Here is a 13,350-nt window from a genome sequence, read left to right on the forward strand (position 1 = left end):
TTAAACAGTATTTCATGGTCAATTGTGTCGAAAGCCTGAGATAGGTCTATAAAGACGCCAAAAGTAAACTCTGACTTTTCGAATGAATCAGTTATACTACGAGTAAGATGAATTATTGCATGTTCAGTAGAGTTACTTCTTTTAAAACCGTATTGATTTTTGTAAAGTATATTATTAACAGCAAGATGATTAGATATTTGGTTGAACAGAATTCTTTCTAAAATTTTTGAAAAAACAGAGAGGATAGATATTGGTCGATAATTATTGACATTTGATGGTTCACCTCCTTTAAATATAGGCTTTATTTTGGCTATTTTCAGTTGATCGGGGAAAATTCCTTGATTTAAAGAACATTTAAAAACTTTAAAAAGAATACGTTTTATGGTATCGCGTGAATCTATGACTATATTACAATTTATATCATCAGGACCAACTGCTTTATTAGTTTTAAGCATTTTAAAAGCACTTTCAAATTCTGAAGAAGATACTTCAAATTTATCTAAACTAGAGATTAATGGAAACAAGTAATCATTTATCGGATTAATCATATTTGGAATATTTTTGACTAAATTAGGGCCAACAGACACAAAATATTTATTTAATTCTCTTGCTATTTGTTTGGGTTCATATAAAAATATGCCATCAACTTTTATAATGTTAGACACAGAGCATAATTTTAATTTACTATTTCCAGTAATTTGACTTATAATTTGCCATGTGCATTTTGAATTATGTTTATATTTTTCTAGTAAATTATAGTAATATCTTTTTTTAAATTTTTTTCTTTGACTTTCAAACATTTTAGTGTAATTTTTATAAATAACTTTATTTTCTGGTGTTGGTTTTTGTAAGTACTTTATATACAATTTTTGCTTTATTTTTGAGGATTTTCTAAGATCATTATTGACCCATGGTGACTTTAAACTTTTATTGGTTATAATAAATTCACGTTTTGGAAAATTTGCATCATATATTTCATAGAAAGTTTGAAAGAATCTATTGTATACTTCATTAGCTTCAAATGAACTGTTAATATGGTTCCAATTTATTAAAGATAATTGATCCTTAAACGATGCTAGATTTGCATCGGTGAAAAAACGTTTGATAATGACTTTATTATGTTTTTGTATTAATTTGTTGTCAACATTAATAGAGAAAAAAATAGGGAAGTGGTCAGAAACGTCACTTTTTATTATACCTTTTTTAAGAGTTTCATTAAAGATATCGGTTGTTATAATGTTATCAATTGAGGTAGCTGAAGTTGAGGTTACTCTAGTAGGTTTATTAATTAGTGGAATTGCTCCATAAGTCATCGTAAAATTTTTTAATGTTGTTATTAACGTGATATTCAAAACAATTTAAATTTACGTCACCAATTATATAATTTAGTTTTTTTTTCTTAAAACTATTTTTTTAAATATCATTACACAAATATGCATTAAAACTTTCAATATGGCCAGATGGTGGCGATAACAGCAGCTTATAAGTATGTTTTTAGAACTATTGGTTAAAAGTTCAATTGTTAAAATTTCTTTATTGTCATCAGAAATACTCATCCTAATAAAAAACCTCAAATTTTCCGTTATAAAAAAAAGTACACCACCTCCGCGTTTATTTGCTTTACGCGCTAGTGGGATCATATTAAAACCTCGAATATGGAGATTTAAATTAGATTTAGCGTCAATAAATTCACACCGTTTTTTGCTTAACGTTTCAGTTAAGCAAATTATACTAAATGTATTTGAAGTTTCCTCTATTAAATTACACAGATTTTCAAAGTTTTTTTTAAGTTGACTTCTAATGTTAAAATGAATAATATTTAAATGATCCCGAGAAAGAAATTCTTTTATTTCATTGTAATAGAAGTAGGAACAATTGTTTCGCAAAGCATTTTAAAATAGTTTAGATCCGGATCTGAATTAGTGTCAAGCACCAAGTCGTTATATTGAAAAAAGTTAAATAATAGCGATTCAAAATTGTTTTGATAATTAGAATCCATTTTTAAAATTTAAATAACTAGAAATAAAAGAATTAATTTAAAAATCGCGCATAATAAGTTTGTTGTAAATAACTTTAGCAAATTTATCTTTGGCTCTTAATTCCTTTGCTTCTTTAAACAACTTTTTCCTAATTTCCGTTGTTCTTTCGCTAAAATACTTATATCACCCGAGCACATAGATTTTTTTTCAGATATTGGAAGATGCATGTTTAAGAAAATAACTTATACTGTTCATGGCAGACCCAAGGCCATGGTTGTTATGGGTAATCTATCAAAGCGCATTGAACGCAAAAAGTGATATTTGGCAGGTTACTCCTTCCCAGGTCCTTGAATACACATGATTTATGTTACATAAAATCAAGGTATGCCTTAGTGTCTTTCAAAAACACCTGAGCAATCTTCGTGCAAGTATTGGCCTTAAGATATATAAAAGTTCAAAGTTAGGGTAAAATTTTAAACTTTGTGGTTTCGGACCATGATTTCTAGACAACCAAAAATGTAACCAAGTTGAATTCTTACTTTTACTTTAGAAATCTACCCAGATTAGCAAAAAAATTAGAAAAAAAGTGCCTGTCATATTCATGTTGCTACAATTGCACCTCAAAGTAGTAACTGCACTCCAAGCGCAAAATTTTCTTAAAATGGGCCAAATTTTGGGACCTAATATCTCCAAAATAAATAGGAATTTTCGAAAAAAATTTACCAGTGGCCTACTTAACATGCAAACAAATAAAAACAAGTAAGTTTATAATATACTTAACATGCAAACAAATAAAAACAAGTAAGTTTAACAAATAATCAATATTTACTTGCAATTAATAACTATTACTGTAACATTTACTTGAAGTTGTGTACCCAAGAGAAGGGAGGGGTATCCTCCCAATCTAATTATAAATATAACACTTAACACTTTGAAGTATTTATTTATTGAAAGTTGAAGGATAAGAGTCTTTTTATTTTTATTTTATTTGATTTTAACCAATTATTTTAGGTAAAAGTAAAACCATTTATCCTACATTTTCAAAAAGGTGAACATGTTATGAAAAAACGAGTAATCATAAATTAACGTATGCTAAAAAACTACTGTCATGTCTTCCACACGTAATCAGTAAATGACTATATATTTCCGCAAGTCATCATTTTTGGGTGTTGGTTTTTTCAAGTATTACAAATAAGTGTTTACATTTTTTGTTAAATTTTTGAGTATTTCTTGACATTTTTATTGAATCAGAGTAACTTTTCAGAGATTTTTCTGAGCCAAAGGATTGAACTAAAATTTTTATTCGCAAGGTTTAATAAACTTTAACAAATTTTTTAATTTCACTTTTAGTACTAAAAACAAAATTGTCTTGGTTCATTAATTACTCAAGTTCTATAGAAAGTGCTGAGTTCTAAATTTAGATCTTTGTCATAATTTCTGATTTTGATTTTTATCAAGAATCAATTAAAATTTCTAGCTTTTTGAAGTAGGGTTCCAATTTTAATGACATTGTTGCGATAATGTAAATTTTAAATCTCCGTTACACCATGCACTTTCCTTACGTCTAAACAATTTATATTGACGTCATCAATTGAACACTTTAGTTTTATTTTAATGTTTTTATTTTTTTCTTTCTTACTTACTTTTTTTGTTCTTCGAAATCGTTACGAAAAAACGCATTAAAGGTATCATTTTAGCCACATAGTGTGAAAAGAAGAGGCATAAGAGAATTCTCTTATGCCTCTTCTTTGTTTTCTATTTTATTCAACGACACTCAGAAAATGCTTTTAAATTGTTGTTATCTCACACTATGTGGCTAAAATGATACCTTTAATGCGTTTTAATACCTTTAATGCGTTTCTTTCTAGAAAGACCAACTTAAAAAAACTGTGTCCGGAATTTACACAGTAGAGAATTCCAAAGCATGTTTTTGCAAGGAAAAAAAAAACTGGAATTTTTCTTACCGGTTTTTATATCCATTTAAAACAAACATGACATCCATTTAAAACAACCATGACATTCATTTAAAACAATCGTGATTTTCAATTAAAACATTTAACGCATGCGCAATCTCAGCATTCTATATTATTCAAAAAAAAGGTGTTATTTTAATATATATTTTATTTATTTTATTTAATTTTTGAAAATTATTTAATTTTTTTTTTTATTTAAAATAAAATGTTTATTTTCCAGTTTTTCTGACCTAAGACACGCTTTTTTGAAGCGTGTCTTAGGTCAGATGACATACCTCGACAGTCATTGGAAAATAAACATTTTATTTTAAATAAAAACAAAATTTTAAATAGTTTTCAAAAATTGAATAAAAAAAAATAAAAATATATATTAAAATAAAACCTTTTTTTTTGAATAATATAGTTTTGAATGTTGAGATTGCGCATGCGTTAAATGTTTTAATTGAAAATCACGATTGTTTAAATTGATTGGCACGATGTTTTAAATGAATGTCATGGTTGTTTTAAATGGACGTCATGTTTGTTTTAAATGGATGTAAAAACCGGTAATGTCAAAAAAAAAATGTAAAAATTTCTCGCTTTTTTTTTTAAGGAAATAAAAACTAGAAGTTAAAGGAGTTATGAAGTAATGTTACTGTAAAGGAGTTATGAAGGAATGTTACTGTAAAGGAGTTATGAAGGAATGTTACTGTAAAGGAGTTATGAAGGAATGTTACTGTAAAGGAGTTATGAAGGAATGTTACTGTAAAGAAGTTATGAAGGAATATTACTGAAAAGGAGTTATGAAGGAATGTTACTGTAAAGGAGTTATGAAGGAATGTTACTGTAAAGAGATTCCACTTAGTTGAAAAACGAATCACGTGCAGTTGAGTTTTGGTTATGATGCCTTTTTGGGCTTTGTCTAAAACAAAAGGTAAAGAAAAGTTATTGCTTGACAAACCAACTATTGTATAGAATAGTATTGAAATAATTATAAAGCTAAATTTAGTTTTAATAAAAATTTACCAGTCACTGAAGGCGCCATCCTGCAACGTGAGAAAGATCACGTTGAAGTTTCGTCACTTGTTTTAAATTATCAAACAGTGATGACGTGTAATAAGCGCTATAAAAATGCAATAAAGTGCTGAAAAAGGGGAGGAAGTTAAGATAACATAAGATAACATATAACATAAGAGGAGAAAGTTAAGATAAAAAGTATTAACGCTGTTAAGCCTAATACAAATAATTTTTAGATTTATGTATAGAAAAGTTTGTTGAATATCTTTAAATTTGTATACCGCATACATTAACATGCGATTTCACAATAAAAGAATAAAAGAGTCAAAACAACACGTTAACAACAGTAAATAACATTGCAATACCTTCGTTTTCAAGGCAATAAATGTAATAAAGTCAGACTAAAAAGACTGTTTTTTTTAATAGATTTTCTTCTCTAAACTGACTCAATTGTATAACTATAGCCCAACAGTTACAGGGAGCGAAAGGTATACAATGGGCCCATTTTGACGCGTGAAAAAATAGCAATATTGTTAATAAGATAAGTTAAACCAAGGACGTATAAATAGATGAACGTTTAACGCATTGGTATAGACCAAAGGCGCCAATTACTAAAATTCTATGTGGGTTATAAATTTTACCGTCATTTTTTGAAATAATTCTACAAAAAAACCCGACATTTTTGCTTGCTAACTTCTTTTGGGAAACATTTTATTGCCGTAAAACACTAACTTATGGGAATTATAAATGCATTTTATTTGACTAAGCATGTCTCATGTGTTAGTAAATATTTTAATTGCTATGCAAGCTTTGTTTAATAATAACTTATTTAAAAAAAAATGTTTAAAAAAAATGCAATATGTGACATACAAACATGATTGTTATAAAGTAAAAGGAACTTTCTACGTGTTGTAGCTTATGTCATTGATCATTTATAGATTGAACTAGAGAGTGTTGGCAATCTTCTTAAGTTTAGATTTTGCTTATATCTTAAAGATTTAAATTTCCATTTTGGACGGAAATCAAATCATTTTTTGTCTCACAACTTTGTTTTAATATTTTTCGGTGTTTGAATTTTTTTTTATAGCTTGAGTTCTAAAATAATCATATAATTTAAAAACTTTTTACCATTATATAGTTATGCAGGCGTTTAACAAGCGTAATAGTTGAGACAGTTGTAGTTTTGATATAAAAGTATTTCCTCGTGACGCAAATGTTTCCTAATGTTATTTATAACAGTCGACGGCGCGCATACTGAGTTAAGGCGCATTTCCACTCATCCGTTTTTCTACGAGAACGGGAAAGGAAACGGAGAAATGATCACGTGAGCATGCGAAGTTTTCCTTTGGACAAATAAAAACTTTTATTACGCATGCTAACGTGGTTATTTTTTTCTTTCCTTTCCCTTTCCCGTTTAAAACGTCCATCTATCAATACGTCCTTGGTTAAACTAAAACAGAAACGTACGTCACAAATCTTTTATGTTACGTTTACATTAAAGCAGAAATGTACGTCACAAACCTTTGTTTAAAATCGACGGTTTAAAATTAACAAAAATAATAACTGCGGTAAATTTAAAATACGACATTTGAATATTTACATCGTTGCCACTAGTTAACACAAAAACGCAGCTTTTTATGCCAATAAAAATGAATCAATACATTGTTAATTATGATGATGAAGATTATAATAGTAATAACGATTACGCAATATATATATATATATATATATATATATATATATATATATATATATATATGTATATATATATATATATGTATATATATATATATATATATATATATATATATATATATATATATATATATATATATATATATATATATATATATTACATCATTGTTATCACTATTATAATCTATTATATATATATATATATATATATATATATATATATATATATATATATATATATATATATATATATATGTTACATCATTGTTATCACTATTATAATCTAGAGCGAGGCATATCGGGACAGTTGGGCATAACAGGATAAAAAAACTGTCTGAAAAATAATAATTTTTCAGACATTTGTGGGGCATATCGGGACGACAAGTTATTTATATAATTGACTAATTACCACCATTTCGTAATGCGGTTTACAGTTTGATGATTTTGTTTTTAATCTAAAATTTTTCCTTATTTAGAAAAGCAATTTTAGTAATAAACTCAAAGAAGTTGTTATTTTTATAACTTAATTTCAATTATTATTAGTGTTTAATGTAAACAATTAGTATATAGTAAGAAATTATATAAAAAAGATCAATCATCCAAAATAAAATGAAATGCAGTTTTAGCTGTGAGTAAAAAGGAATTTAGAGCTACAAAAGCTGATGGAATATTTAAATTTGCTCTATTGCAAATTTAAATATTCTATATGTATCAGCAGCCTATCGCGTATTGCAAATAAGTCTAAAATGTTGCCAAATATTTTTTGCGCGATTTATGTAATCTATAATATTTTTTGTTGAATTTTAAATTTAGTAGTAATAACCAATTTAATAATATATAGGTTACGGCAGAGCGGAGGATTTCTATAATAAAACATAGCAAGTTTTTTTTTTTTTTTTTTTGTGGTGTGTGGGTGCATGGTCGTTTAGTTTATATGGTTATGTTACTTATTTAAAGAGTTTAATGTCTGAACATGTTTAAATGACAGACATTAAACTCTTAGACAGACATAACTAGCATTTGTTTTTAAGTGTCCCTATATGCCCCGTTCTACCCTATATTCTAATCATAGTTTGTTTTTGTACTTCTTTTTATGTTTTCTGATTACTTTTTTTTGGACTCTTGAGTATGAGGTGAAACTAATGCAATATATATATATATATATATATATATATATATATATATATATATATATATATATATATATATATATATATATATATATATATATATATATATATATATATATATATATATATATATAGAATCACTTCACACACACATATGATTGAAGCCGTTAAAATGTGGAGAGTGTGCTCACATTTTGATTACTTTAGGTATTTTTTTTCAATATCGGTAATATGCAATATACAATATCGGTAGCGACAACTTTTAAGTTGTCACTACCGATATTGACAACATTAAAAAATTAAGCAAAGTCATTAATGTTGCATTTTATAAAAATATAATTAAAGAGGAACAAAAAAAATACCTAAAGTAATGAAAATGTGAGCACACTATCTACCTTTTTTTGCAAATAAAAAATAAATAAAAATGCTAAGAGGCTTATTTCCAACATTCATAGGAAACTAATTTTTAACTATTTTCTCGGGTCCAACGGCTTCAATCATAGTTTGTCTTTTTTGCCATCTTTATTCAAGTCATCTTTTTCCAACGGCTTAAAGATTTTTTAAGTTATAATTTAAGAAAACATTACAAAGTAAAGGTATAATTAAAATTATGCCATTACTTGATGCTGTACAGTTTTCTTTAATTATAACTTTATAAATCTTTAAGCCTTGAGTGCGACGCACAGTGGAATATATGTATGACAAAACCGCTCAAAAATACTCTAAAAAATTTATTAAAATTAATTGTTTAATTAAAAAAAGTAATTAATATTTCAAAGAATAATTTATTATTCAGAAAAAAACTTATCAATTATTCGGCTGTCAAATCTTCATACTGAGATCATTATATCGAATGCCTCTTTTGAAAAAGGAAACGTCTTTTGCGCCATTTCGATCTAAAACTACTTATGTATGGGTCTTAACTCAATAGCAGTCTATTTAATGCGTCTGTAATGCAGTCGATACGAAAAAAATTTCGACTAAAATTTTGTCTGCACTGCCGAAAGTGTTTGTTTCGGGCTTTAGCTGCCTCCTCAGATAACTGCCCGATATGGAGGATTGCATAAGTTATTACTTTGGTGCCATGCATCAAAATTCTATGCATGGTTGGAGACATGAGATACCAACTATAGAGATGATTATACATTTTAGCAGTTTTATGAGCAAAAGTATCGAATTAAACAGCATCAAATTTATACCCACTTGACTTCAAGAGTAACGTTTTATCAAAATCAATTAACAAATAAAGTTAACACCAGCTATTTGTGAAGACAATTCTGGGTGTAAAAAAAATCTTTTTAACGTATTGCCATCATTGGTATTCCCTAACACTTTTTTAGCTGTTTTAAAACTTTTTACGAGTGTGTATTACGTAATGGTTTACTCGGTATGTTCGAAGCGTTGAAATAAAAAGTGACGGGCATTGGCATATAATTTTACAAAAGTATCTGATTGTGAACAATCTATAGTTATTGCTGGTAAAAGAGTTATAACTCGTCTAGACCATACTTGTTAACAAAAACATTATTATCTGATAAAGTTATCTTGTAATTTTGTGTAAAAATTAAAACTCAAAAAGGTCATCATAAAAACGCATTTTACTATGCACAATAACAACAAAGTTCAGACCTTCCTCTACCATAATTAGAAGTTTTTTCCTCCATAATTGAGCAATATGATAACAATAGCTGGCATAACAAATGTCACAAATAGTTTCAATTTTTTTTTTCTCATGAAAATTCAAACAACAACGCCACGTTCTGTATAAAAATATAACAAAAGGAAAAAGCGAGGAGAATTTTCTATGACCTAATCTAATGAAGCAATCATCTACATTGAAAATAATAAGCTTAATAAGACTTTTATGCTAATTTGATTTTTGATGACTTTTAAGCGGTTTTGTTAAACAAATACTCCTCTGTGCGACATATTGAAGCAGTATTCTGTAAAACATCTTTGCGACGGACAAAAACCGTTTTAAGACGTCTTTAAGATGCTAACTTTTATCTAAAATAAATACCTAAAAGCCGTCTAAAATAAGAATAAAAGACGTTTTGAATAAAACATCTTTAGGGCGTTTGATTAAGACATTTTAATCTGTTAAGATAAGACATCCTTTTGACGGACAATGTAGACCTTTTAAAGACATCTTTAGGACGTAAATAAACGTATATAAAGCGTTTAGATTTAGGTTGAGTAAACGTATATTAAACTTTTAGATCTTGTCTAATAGTTTCTTTAATTTAGTTAACGTAATTTCAATTCATTAAAGTTTTAAAACTAATATAAATTATATTTACGTTAAAACTTTTTAACTTTATATAAGTAATAATCCTATGTAGGTCCTTTATAGCTATATAGGTCTTGAAAGTTATAAATAAGATATAGTTATTTAAGTAATGAAATTTGTTAATAAGATATAGTTATATATATTTCGTAAGCTGATTTGTAATTGCTAAAAACTAAGGTAAAACAGTCAGCATTTAAAATGTACATTCATAAATCAAAATTGGAATTACACAGAACAACTTTATATATAGAGGATTTTCTGAATGGAAGTTTCCAAAATTTCCTGTGCCATCCATGTTTTTTTTTGACTGGGCCCTATATATATATGTTTGACTTTTGACTGGGCCCTCTCCGGGACCCCGCGGTTATGCGGGATCCCCTAGGACAATATGGGCCGTGGTTTCCATCCGGGGCCCATATGGATTTGCCCGCCGGGTTACCCGTATGGGTACCAAACAAATCCCACACTACCAACCCGTAAGGGGCCCACATATAAGAAACCCTCTGGGATCCCAGCGGTATTTGGCCGCACTTTCTATCTGGGCCCCACATGGGTTTCTCCGTTTGGGAAACATTGCAAATCTTGCAAAACTGCTTTAAAATTGTTGAAAATATAAAAGTGAAATTACATACTTTTAAATGCTTATTTATTTCAAATAAAAAGCACATTACAATTACATTTTTATTGAGCAACTTTCAAAACAATTCTGTAATCATGTATCGTCTGTCTTCACGGTTGTCTCTGAATTAAAAGCTTTTAAATTGTTGTTAAACTACTTCTTTAAGCAACTCTTTCTTAATACAATATCTCGTTTCAATGAGTGCTGTAAAAAAAAAAAAATTTTTAAACTATATTTTATAATATTATATTATTATATTTATACTTTAATATATTGTAAGATTTTAATTATTTTTGCCTAACACTCTTCAGATGAAAAATCTATTTTCTCACAATATTTTAATCTTAATAATTGGAGGAAATACCGTCATCAACCATTAATCTGGTAATCTCTAAAAATTCCCTACATGAGTTACCTAGTCATTCCAATAAACAAGACTGTATATCATTATTATTATAATTATATTTACTAACCTTTCATAATTATTATTTATTGAAACTGCAGATATATTCTGGGTGTTTCTAGTCATTTTTTTAATCATCAGCATGCATATAATGCATGCTGATGATTAAAAAAATCCAGCATTCATACATATATAAAATATACATATAAATATATATATATATTTTATATATGCATGAATGCTGGATCTACTTGACTCAATGCATGGGTTTTGCTTGTGTCTCTGTTTTTATGGCTAGGCTACTCATTCTATTATTTCCTTATAAGGGTACAGCTATAAAACTCAGTTTTATGATTCAGAGGCCGGCTGGCTTTAGGTTTCCCGAACTCTGTGAAAGCTCTCAGAGAGGCTGATTCCATCAACAGCTGAAAAATATCAAAGTATTAACAGTGCTGGGATGCTGGAATGCAAAAGACCAAATAGGAATTTTCAAAGAAACTCTTAAAGAAAAAATTCTGAAGTAAAAATCACCGGAAATAACTTTCTTATTTTTCTTTTTACCTTGTAAATTATATTGGGTGTTAAATAAAATTAAATAATAATAATAACTATTAGATGCAAAGTTTTGGGTGATTTTTAAACCATTGATTTGTTGAGTTAGGAAGGTAGATTGTCGGGATAAGAGTTTTTTAACTTCTATGAATTAAAAAAACGCACCTGACTCTCTCCTGACAGTTTATTATTTATATATCTTTCGTTTTCTATTCAGTTGTTGTAAGGAAGTGAATCTTGAAAACGTATTTACGTCTTATTTAATTATTTAGCCAATAAAAAAAACAATTTTTTAATAAGTTTTTTACTTTGTTTTAACTATGCCTATTTTAGGGTATTCCGCAAAAACCAAAGTTCAAAAATGGCGATCTCCCTGGCTGTTTTCTGTTGCTGGGTAGCGTAAAAACCCTAAAATTCAAACTTCAGCCCAAAATGTTTATCCTAAACCTTGTCCCAAGCCCCCCTAAAATATATTTATTTTCTGGTTTTTTCAAAGATTGTAATTTATTTTCATTCTATAACTTTTTGTAAGTAAACAAACAAGTAAACTCAGTTTAAAGTTTTATTTTACGCATATGTTCAGAAAAAAATCAAAGGCTATGATAACAAGTTTAATATGGGAATTAAAACATCATAAATATTACTGATTTTTTCATTTTTATTGGTATTTTTAAATACGATAGAATACATCAGAAGCACATCAAAATTTTAGTAGTTAGCTGACCTTTGTTTAGATGCTTATATGTATTAACTGTTTATTTGAATAAGCTATTATGATTTAATAGTGTTTAAAAATTGTTAGTGTATATATGTCATAAACTATTTTTTCAAAAATGGTTTATGACATGTAAAAACCAAACAAAACTCCCTTAGGATAATTATGTACATGTACACAATTATCAAAAATAAATTCAAAACTTTCTTGGAATAATTATGTGCATGTACATAGTTATCAAAAATACATACAAAAGTCCCTTGGGATAATTGTGTACATGTATACAATTATCCCAAAGGAGTTTTGTTAATTACGAAAAGTTGATTATTAAAATGTAAAATAGTACGTATAAAACAGATTTGTTAAAAGTAAATATAGTTATCGTCTTTACAATAAAGTCATTTTTTTGTTATTGTTAAAGATTGAGGTTGTGTTTATGATGCTATGAGATATTGCAGTGCGTTTTGTGAAAGTTATAAAGTTAGCTTTTGTCAATATGAGTCAATCAAGTTTGCATTCAAAATGCCAAATTTAGTTGTTCGGGAACTGTCTGGAACAACTACCTTTAAACCGAATATAACAAATTAAGCAACACTAAACAAAAAAAAGAAGACTTAAAGTTTTTAGATACTTCAAAGTATGGTAAAAAAGTCATTTCAGGCTCTGTTGCTAAGATTATACAAAAAAATTGCAAAGTTATAAAAAATGGAAACAATCAAATGAAAATTAAGCCGAAAAAAAAAAGATATAGAGCAATCAACACAAGTGATTTTAGAAGATTCCGAGGAAATGGATGATCTAGATTATACAGATGAAGAATTTCTTCCCTTAAAAAAGCCTAAGAAAAAACTGTTTGTAAGATCGCTAACTAATCCTTTAAAAGCTAAAGAGGTTTGCCAAATGGCTGACGGCTTGAATCTATCCCATAATCAAGCAACATGGATCACAGCTGCAATACTAAAAAGTAGTGGAGTTGATTTAGACACTGTGGCTATTTC

Source organism: Hydra vulgaris, chromosome 08 (assembly GCF_038396675.1).
Source record: "Hydra vulgaris chromosome 08, alternate assembly HydraT2T_AEP".
Classification (NCBI taxonomy): domain Eukaryota; kingdom Metazoa; phylum Cnidaria; class Hydrozoa; order Anthoathecata; family Hydridae; genus Hydra; species Hydra vulgaris.